Raw genomic sequence first — 10,565 nt, forward strand, 5'->3', positions numbered from 1 at the left:
TTAGTAGAGACGGGGTTTCACCGTGGTCTCGATCTCCTGACCTCGTGATCCGCCCGCCTCGGCCTCCCAAAGTGCTGGGATTACAAGCGTGAGCCACCGCGCCCAGCCTGCAATTCTTCATCATTAGTATTTTAACCTTGGCAAAGGTTATAGAAAGAAAAATGGAAAAATGGTAGGCCTTTGGTATTCTTAAAAGCTAAGTCATTAGAACTATGCAGATCCCCAAGTTTAAAAGTACAAATATAGCACTAGTAGTTAGCTTTCTAGCTGGGGGAGAAGACAGGAGATTTTCCTTCCACAGATGTTTATTTTGCTTCCTGATAGGTACTGCAGCAAAGCCATGTTGATGTGTAGATGTGTGACTTCCTCACTAAGCTGCTGCACACCAGCTTTGCCTGCATGATTCGAATTTGTGCCTCAGTAAAATTATAAATTATTGCATGTCATGTCTTGAATAATTGAAAAGGCAAACATTAAACCTGTGACTGCCCATAATGTCCTTTAATAATAAAAAACATGGCAGCCAGGTGCAGTGGAGTGCACCTGTAGTCAGGAGGCTGAAGTGGGAAGATCGCTTCAACCTGGGAGTTCGAGTCCTGCCTGGTCAACAGCGAGACCCCATGTCTCTGTCTCTCTCTCGCTCTCTTTTTTTTTTTTTTTTTTTTTTTTTCAAAGGACAAAGGCTGACCTGTAAGATTAGCATGATTTTACGTGTGCTTTACTTCTGTTCTTCTCTACTTTTGTCTTCAGCGGGTGTCCAAAAAATGTCTTTTTGTGTTTCTTAATTTTTGAATTCTGGATGCAATTCGTGCACGTAAAGAAACTGCTTGTCAGTATTTTAATTCTGTAGTACATGTGTGTGAATATCAGCCAGTACTTACAGTAGGAGGATGAAAAGAAAAACTGAGAAAGCCTGGCTTTCAAAGGATGGGATTATCCACTTTTTAAGGGAGAAAGTGACAGTTTGGAGTGGGATTTGAGAAGTGTAAATTGTGGAAAAATTGAGCTGTTGAAGTCCCACATATAACCCCAGATTTAATAAAGTTTCACATGTGAATTAGCTTCATATGTGTGTAGAAGGTTGCTTTTACAGCAGATCCTTAAGTACTCCTTTTGAAATTCCTCCTTTTTTTTTTTTTTTTTTAAGTCATACCATTACTAATTTGGATATGAATGTCCCAAGTGGTATCTCATACTGTAGTATGAGGAAGAATGGATGTTAATGTATTTTTTGAATTTCAGTCTTGTCTTGGCCTGGATCATATCCAGTCATCACTATGCAACAAATGATGTGCACTGGGCGAGGATATGATGGGTTATGAAAGCTGTATCTTGCTTGTTTTTTCTTTTGCAGTACTCCAAGTGGTCTAAACAGGAATGTCTTGTAAAACCTCAACACTCCCTATTGATTATTCCCTTACGTATTTATTTACAATTTATCAGGGTAATTGGTGGTGCCTTATGAACAGTATAACTTGATTTCTTGATCTTTGAGCATGTTTTGTGTTTCTCGTGTTTTCTAAAAGAATATTAGATATGGTTAATTGCATTACATCTAAAAGATTTAAAAAATTGTGTGTATGCTCAGGTTCCCCACACCCACACCCACCCCAACCCCTGTCATTTACATTGGTGGCAACTTTAAATGGTAACCAAGTAAAAGTACATTTTGATAATGAGTATTGATAATCCTGAGGAAAACTAGTGAGTATATGGGAGCCACCTTTAACCTGTGCCAAAGCAGTTTCTAATTTCATTTGCTCTCTAACTATAAAATAAAGAACTGAGCCGAAATAATTTGATCAGTGGTGTGATTAGCCTATTATCATTGCTGAGAATAGTGTTTTTGGGGTGTGAAGTGATTACTGAAGATTTCACCTGCCTTCTGTTTCCAGCAAGAATCCAGTGATGACCAACACATTTCCTCACTTTTGGTTCTTGAGAAGTTTATCCCTTTGCAACAAACCATTAATAGGGAAAACAAGGAAATGGTTTCCCTTTCTCTTTGGCTTCTTAAAGCTCACAACCAATTCAGACCCCAAGTTACTTCAGAGAAGCAAATGGCACCTTTTCCCCATTGCCAAGGATCCCAGCTTATGCAGATACGAAGGACGGATCATTTCTGAAAATGTTAAGACTCTGCTTGCAGTGGACTTGGCCTCAAACAGTTTCATGAAATATGTAACTCTGTATGTGTATGTTAGGAGGAGGGTTGGTTGAAAGAGCGGGGGCAGGGAGGGAAATCTGATTACCTCTTGGGAAGTAATTTTCTTGCCAACAAAAAGATAACACTTGAAGTTTCTTAAGGTGGCAAGTCCATTAAAAAAAAAAATTTTGTTGGGCCCTCCCAGTTTAGATCAAGTATTTCTTGGGGATCTTGACATTGTGGTTGATACCAATAAATGGAAGATCCAGAATATTTTCATTTAAAGCTCAACCATTAATTAATTGGAACATGGTGAAACAAAATTTTACACATTATAAAAAAGATACAGAATATTTTCATTTAAAGCTCAACCATTAATTAATTGGAACATGGTGAAACAAAATTTTACACATTATAAAAGTAGGGAACAGTACAAAAGAATGGTATCAAATACTATACTATGTGAATAAACTAGAGTGATTTTGGAATTTCACTCTCTTCACCCCTTCTCACTTGTTTGTTCTTTAAAGTGTATTTCTACTTTGGTAGGAAGAAAGACTTGATTTAATATTTCCTTAAAGTTCCATGAAGTTTCTTTATTAGGCAAAGCTTTTCCCTAGCCTTATCTCTGGAGCGAGGTTGTGTATCTTGTCAGTGGGAGGGAAGGCACCACAAGAAGAAGCTTTAGAAACGGCTCAGTGGTCTCACCTTGTATTAAGGAGCCCTTTTGCAGTTGTCAGGGACATAGGATGAAATCAGAATTTCCTTTAGTTTCAGAAAAGGTTTGCAGAAGCCTAGAAGAGAACCTTAGGATTACATCATGTAAAGAACACTGGATTTAGGAATAAAATAATCTGGGTTTTAGCTCTATGTTTGGCCCCTTATGTTAGTTGCTTATCTATTGTGGACCATGGTTTCCTACCATATGCAAGTTAGTTACAAAGAAACCTAAGTTATAACCCTCCCCTTGACAGGGTAAGACAGATGATTTCTAGGGACGTTTCTTCCTAAAAAGGTTATAGAATTTAAAGATGACAATAGAGGCTGTATAGTCCAAATCCCCATTTAATGAGAGAAAAATTGATTTGGCACTCCTGAGGACAGAACATACAGTGTCTGTACTGACTGTCTCTTAGAAAAATCTAAGTATTGGTAACTAACATGTATTGGAACTTGCCTATAGACTTCCCTTTGCTGGGGTCTGAATTTTGCAGCATTTTCAAGCACTTTCACTTAGGCTCTGGGGCTGGCATATCTGCATCTCTGTTCCATTCAGTGCTGAACTCCATGGAGGTAAGGTGAGAGTGTTAGACACATTTTGACAAACCTAGCCTAGCCGTTCAGTCATCTGTGGGCCCCTTCCCTCTGCAAATTATGCTGCTCTGTTGAGACCAGTAGGCCACCTGGGCACTGGCAGCTTTAGTCTTTCTGACCTCGCCCTGCCATCCTTTCTAATTGGGGCTAAACTTCATTGAGACACAAAACAGCTTATCACTCATGTTCTCTTTGGAACGTTGAATAACAATTCAAACTCATCTCGTCTTGGTCATTTCCCAGGACTTGTTTTATTATAGAAACATCTCATTCCAGAGTTGAGTTGAAACACTGAGAGACTGGTTTGATTCACTTTGCTTCTCATCCCTATAATGCATTGCTGCCATCTGAAATAGAAGCCCATCCAGTCATCAGGCCTCAAATTGTTACCTGCTTTCCTCAATTCATTTTTACCATTGCTGCTGTCCTTGCCAGTTCTTCGCATTATGGAGATTTTCATTCCTTATTCCTTTGTAAATATGCTTTTCTGCTTTTTCATTAACTGGAAATTGACTCTCCCTCAGCCATACTTACCTTAGGACTATTTCAAGTGGGAGTGTTCATTTTCTCACTTTACTGCTAGGAAATGGATGGATTACAGGGTCTGTTGCCCGTGTGTTCCTGATTGCCATTGCTACACCATTGTTCTTCTATTTTGAGGCCTCTGCTGTTGAGCTGCACCATCTGTCCTCCTCACTCATCTCTGGTTACTCCTCTTCATTTATGGAGGGGACTTCGATGATAGGCATCTCTTTCCCCAGTGCTGCCATCATTGTGGGCAATTTCATTAGTCATGGATGACCTTAACAATTGCTGAACCTCCATCTCCACTAGTCATTTTTTACTCCATTTAGCAAACCAATTTTAAGTTCATACTTTGGACTCATCAAAAATTTATTTTCTCAAATGTACAGTCTAATTTATTCTATGATTTTAATGTCTTTTCCTTTAATCTCTTCCTCTCAGTATACTTACTCTTTGACCTCAAGAAGCCTCCAATTCCTCAACCAACTGTTTTTTTTTTTTTTTTTTTTTTTCCTTCTTTCCCTGTCTGTCAGTTTACTCTGGCTTTACCGCTTCCCCACTTAGCATCAACTCTGTGGCCTGTCACTCTGGCTCTGCAGAACCTTATCCGTGGATCAGTTTGGCCATCTGACTACTTTGCTTTCATGGGCTGCTGCATGCTACTGAGTATATACCATTGCTTGGTAGCACCACAGATTGACTCAAGTAGGCAGGCTCTTGAAGCAGTTTAGCAGCCCTGGCCGTCCAGCAACCTCTTCCATTCTTAAAGACTATTTCAGATTTTCACCTCTTGTCAAATACTCAGCCTGTCACCTCTGCTGCCTCAGCAGAAGCCTACCCTCCTAATGGGTAAATTGAAGCTAATAGGAGAGCTTCTAAGCTTCTTCCTTAGTTATCTATATCATCATCCCCATCTGTCCCAGAAGAGGTGTCTGTCCTCTGGTCAACACTGTGAAAGTATAGGTGAATGGGCAGATCAGTGAATCCTATCCCATTGTAACTCCTTAGAGACCTTGTTCTACCAGTCAGCCCTTTATCTTCAGTATCTCTCATTTAGCATGTAATTTCAAGCTCTGTATTAAATAGGAGTGCTCAACTCCTATATATTTTCCCTTGAACCTGTCTCTGTTTCCTGTTCTTTTTTTCTTCTTTGTAGCCAAACCTTACCTCTTCTCTGTATTTAGGTTTCAATCACTCCTCAGCCAGTTGTAATCTGGATTCTACCCTCATTTCACTGAAAGTTCCCCTACTGAAGTCAGTGAACTCCATATTGCTAGAACTCATTTGTATTTGACCTCTCTTCAGTATGACATTGTTGTCCACTTCCTTTTAAAAACCCCTCCATTGGATTCTTGGCCACTACCGTTTCCTAATTTTTCTTCTCTTTAGCTGCTCTTTAATCAGCCTCTAATGTTTACCCCTTGAAATGGTGTAATTGGGGGTTCTTCTCTATATAACATAGGTGCCCCAGTCCACTCCCAATTACTTTTATTCAAATGAATAAAAGTATCACTTGCCCATGATTTGTTTCTGAGCTCTTTAATCAACTGTCTGTTAAACATTTCCACTTGTATTTTTTTTAACCTATTAAGTGTTATTTCAATAGGTTTTTGGGGGACGTCGTGTTTGGTTACCTGGATGAGTTAATTTAGTGGTGATTTCTGAGATTTTGGTGCACCCGTTACCTAAGAAGTGTACACTGCATTCAGTGTGTAGTCTTTTATCTCTCACCCTTTTTCACTCTTCACCCCAAGTCACCAGAGTCCATTGTATTAGTCTTATTTTCATCACCATGGGCATACCCTGTGGGATGTTAAATGTACTCTAGACTCTGTTGGCTGTTTCTCTGGAGTTAGACCTCTGGAGACTTCTCAGATAGCTCAGAGGTCTCTGGTCTTGCCCTGAAATTACTGGTTTCTCAGGGAGATGCTGGAGATGGCGGAGGCTCCTCACTCTTTGGGTCCTCCTGTGGTTCATTTTGATTGAGTTCCTCATTCAGCTGGTCGCAGTGGCCAGGTAGTGTGGCCTGCTCACTTCTTCAGGTTCTCTTGAGGCAGTGGTCTTTTTTGTAGAGGCTTTTTTTTTTTTTTTTTTCTGGAGCTCCCTTGGAGGGCTCCCCTCCCTTTTGATGTTGCCTTGGGAACCTTGATAGTGCTTCTGGACCTAGGTTGAGACAGGGCCTTGCTCTTCATTACCTCCTGGGTACTGGTGGGTGGGTGGTCGACAGCTAGGCTGGAGGCTCATGGTTTCCTGGTTATTTTCGCCAGCATCTCTCAACAGTCTCAGCTCGCTCATTCTTAAGATGTCAGCTTAAATGCTATCTCTTTAGAGGCCCCCATGTTCTCTCTTGCAATGGCCTGTTCCATTAGGGGACTTTACCATATATGGCGTATTTGTGTAAAAGTTCCATGAGAGCAGAGGTTTTGTTTCCTTTATCTCTCCATACACAGCAACTAGAACAATACAATGCATAGAGTAAACATTCAACAGATAACCTGAAGGAATGCTGTTTCATGCCTTTGTTCCTTCCTATACATTATTGCTCTCCTAATATTCTCTGTGTTTGGACTGCCATAACCTCATCTACCTTTTCTGCTTACTACCTTCTCATTCTTCAGAATTCAGCTCATCCCCAGATTCCTCTGAGAAGTCCTTCAGGTTACTCCTCTCCATCTAATCTGAATAAGATATCCTTTCTTGGCGCTCTGATAGCGTTTAGAGTAGACGCTGGTCCTCAGAGTGAGGTTTCTGCATGGACGGCGTCACCGTCATGTGGGAATTCATTAGAAATGCAAATTATGAGGCCCTACCCTAGACCTCCTGAAACAGAAACTCTGGGAATGGGGCCAACAACCTGCGTTTTAACAAGACCTGCAGGTGACTGATGAACGCAAAGTTTGAGGACCACTAGAATATAGTCACTGTAGAATATATCTCCAGGATCTGACACAACGCCTAGAACAGGATTATTGTGAAGATCTTCCTTACAAAGACCTGAAATCTATCTCATCAATCCTGGTTGAGAATATGAAAAACTAGTTCAGTTGCATCTCTGTTAGGCAGCCTTACAACATTTGAGGATAGCGATTATCTCTACATCTCCACCTCTCATCCCTAACTCCTCTGGTTTAATATCTTTTTTTTTCTTATGTGCTATAACTTTGAATCCCTTCACTTTCCTCCTTGGGCTTGTCTGGACAATTCCTACTTCATATCCATCTTAAATATATATTCAAAATATCCTTTTAGCTTTTAACCTACAATTCTGAAAGGTGGAACTATACATGTCTGTAATCACCCCAGCAAGACAGAGTTCACAATGAACATAGTTAGAATTCCATTTGTACAGTTGGAGGTGTTCCCAGGTGGGTGGATTGCTTGTGGTCAGGAGTTCAAGACCAGCCTGCCCAACATGGCGAAACCTCAGCTCTACAAAAATACAAAATTCAGCCAGGCATGGTGGCACATGCCTGTAATCCTAGCTACCCGGGAGGCTGAGGCATGAGAATCAATTGAACCCGGTAGAGGCAGAGGTTGCAGTGAGCCAAGATCGCGCCACTGCCCTCCAGCCTAGGTGACAGAGGGAGACTCTGCCTCAAAAGCAAACCATACCTGTTGCTCCCATCCTAGACCAATCTAATTGCAAGTATCTCACAGGGAGCCCAAGTGTCAATGTTTTTTTGAACAGCTTTATGGAGGTATAATCTACATACCATAAAATCCACTTATTTTAATATATGATTTTAGTAAATTTAAAGAACTGTGCAACCCTTACCACATCATGCAAACTTCAGAATGTTTCCATCACCCAAAAAGAAACTTCATGTCTATTTAGTCATTCTCTGTTTCTACTCCCAGCTCTAGGTGGCCATTAATCTGAGTATCTCTAGATTTGCGTTTTCTAGACCGAAACATCAGGATTTTGTTTTTCTGCAGCCAGAGTTGAGAACCATAGTTCTAAATGCATTATGAGAAATAATGATTTTTAAGGATTATGTATAATAAGTATATTTTACATATTTTCATATTTATGACTCCCATCCATACAGTGAGTGCATCTATCACCAGTAAGGCAAAGATCATTAATTTGATAATGGAACTTAACAGACCATTCTTTCCTTTTATACATTTTAGTATCATATTCAAAATGGCCTCCCATTCTCTCCCCAGGTTATTTTGAAACATCTCCAGTCTGCTTTTTTCCCCTTTAGCTCATAAATGAGTAGTAGCTCATAAATGAGTAGCTCATAAATGAGTAGCATTCTCCCTGAGATGATGTCTTCAGTAATGATTGCACGTGTTGGTGTTGATTCCATCGTTGAAGTTACTTTCCTTTATCTTTCACATTGGTGTTTCTTCACTAGAGGTTTTGCTTTCTGATTAACTTCTCTGCCAAATAAATGGACTTTTGCTTCATAGGTACACAAACATTTCTAAAACTTTTTTTGGAAAATATATTTCTTTCTTAAAAAAACAAATAGTGCATGCACGTTAAAAAAAAAAAAGAAATAAGAAATAGTCTACCCCAAAATGACCAGTTAAGATTTACTTTCAGACAACTCTGTGCATATTTACATATGCTTATATACAACTATGGACACCTTTGCGTAAATGAGGTCACACTCTATGTACTGCTTTGTAACTTGCTTCTTTCACTTAATCCTGAGAACATTTGTACATGACCATAGATATAGATTTGTATTGTTTTTAATGGCTGTATAGTTTTGCATTATACTCAATGATGTTTAAGAGCTATGTATATTGAGGACATTATTTCTTTGTCTTGTGTTGCAAATTTTTGACCATGTTGTTATTAGTCTTTTAACCTTAATTTATGTTTTTTTGTTATAAAAGTTAAGTTTTATGATGTAAACTTAATCCCTTTGATTTTATAATTCCTGGTTTTCCCGATGTGCTTAGAATGACCTTCCCCACTACAAGGTAATAAAAATACCTCCATGATTTTGCTTAAAACTTTTATGCTTTATATTAAATCTTTGTTACATCTTGAATTGATTGGTGTGAAGAATGCCAAGTTTCTTTATTGCTCTGTTGACTACATTTCTTAAGTTACTTAAATGGTTTGCATGTCTATGCATGTGTACATACAGTCATTCCAAAACCTCTAATGTGCAAACACAGCTTTACAAATGTGTATACATTCAGTATTTACTGTATTTGTTATCTACTGCTGCATAACATTATTACCACAGACTTAGCAGCTTAAAGCAACACACATTTATTGCTTCACAATTGCTGTGTCAGGAGACAGGGCACAACTTTGCTGGTACCCTGCTTCAGGGTCTCACAAGGCTGTCATCACGGTGGTGTTTAAGGCTGTGTCATATCTGAAGTTTGAGGAAGAATCTACTTCTGAGCTCATGTGGTTGTTGGCAGCCTTTAGTTCCTTTTGGGTCGTTGGAATAAGGGCCTTAGATTTTGTTTGGCCACTGGCCAGAGGCCAGCTTCAGTTCCTTGGCCCCTGCGCTTTCCCAACATTGCTACTTGCTTTCTCAAAGCTAGCAAGACTAGGTTACAATCTTATGTAATGTAAACAAGTATGTGTAATCACATACATCCTGCCACCATTGCCCTATTCTGTTGGTGAGAAGCAAGTCCCAGGTCCTGACCATGCCAAGAGACAGTCACAGAAGGAAGTGAACACCAGGTGAGGCAGGGATCGTGGGAGGCCACCTCTGAGTTTGTCTGCTATACTCACACAGAATGTGCTGCATCATACAAAGACTGAAGTGCCTGAGAGCATAAGCTAACTTCCTTAGGCTTAATATAGGCTGGTGCAAAGGTAATTGTGGTCAGTGGCAAAGACTGCAGTTAGTTTTGCACTAACCTATAAAATTCACTCTATCCATACTTTGTTATTCAAGTTAGATCAAAAAAGGTAAGTATAATGTCTTTTTTAATGTTCATGAAAAGAAATGCGGTAACTTTTTACACTTGGGCTAACATTTTATAAGACTGCTGCAGTTTGAAGTATTTATAACTGCCCTTTGGCCAATATCCTACATTCAGTAGAACAAATTCACTTAGGAAAATAGAAATCTCCAAATCTTGTCAACTGTGTTCTGGGTTCCTTAACTCTCCTGATTTCTCCTCTGAACATCCTCCAAATGGTTCATATCCCTTTTAATATCTATACAAATCATTCCTTTTGGTCTTCATATTACAATTCTGTCTGAAGGAATCAGATCTTGAATTTTAAAATTTATGGTATTCACAGTGTGTATGGTTAAGTATCTTTATGAATTTGTTTCCTCTCCATACATATTTCTTCTACAGCCTGTGCTTTTGGAAGCTGTCAGCAAAAATTGCTGTAATTTCCATCGAGAAATGGAAATGTGAGGATTTCCTCATCATTGAAATTTGTCCTTTCCTGTACCTCACAAGAATTTCTGTTTTGTTCCTAGGGATGGATACGTTGGGGGTTTTGTAAATTGGTGGTATGCGTGGTATGAAAACATAGGAGGCAAGAGGAGAAACTGAAAGCAGAATTCAGAGTTTTAAAGTATCTCATCCCAAGTTTGTCACCTAGGAAACAATGATTTCTTTCCAAGATAATGGT

This window comes from Nomascus leucogenys, chromosome 23, assembly GCF_006542625.1.
Source record: "Nomascus leucogenys isolate Asia chromosome 23, Asia_NLE_v1, whole genome shotgun sequence".
NCBI classification, from domain to species: Eukaryota; Metazoa; Chordata; class Mammalia; order Primates; family Hylobatidae; genus Nomascus; species Nomascus leucogenys.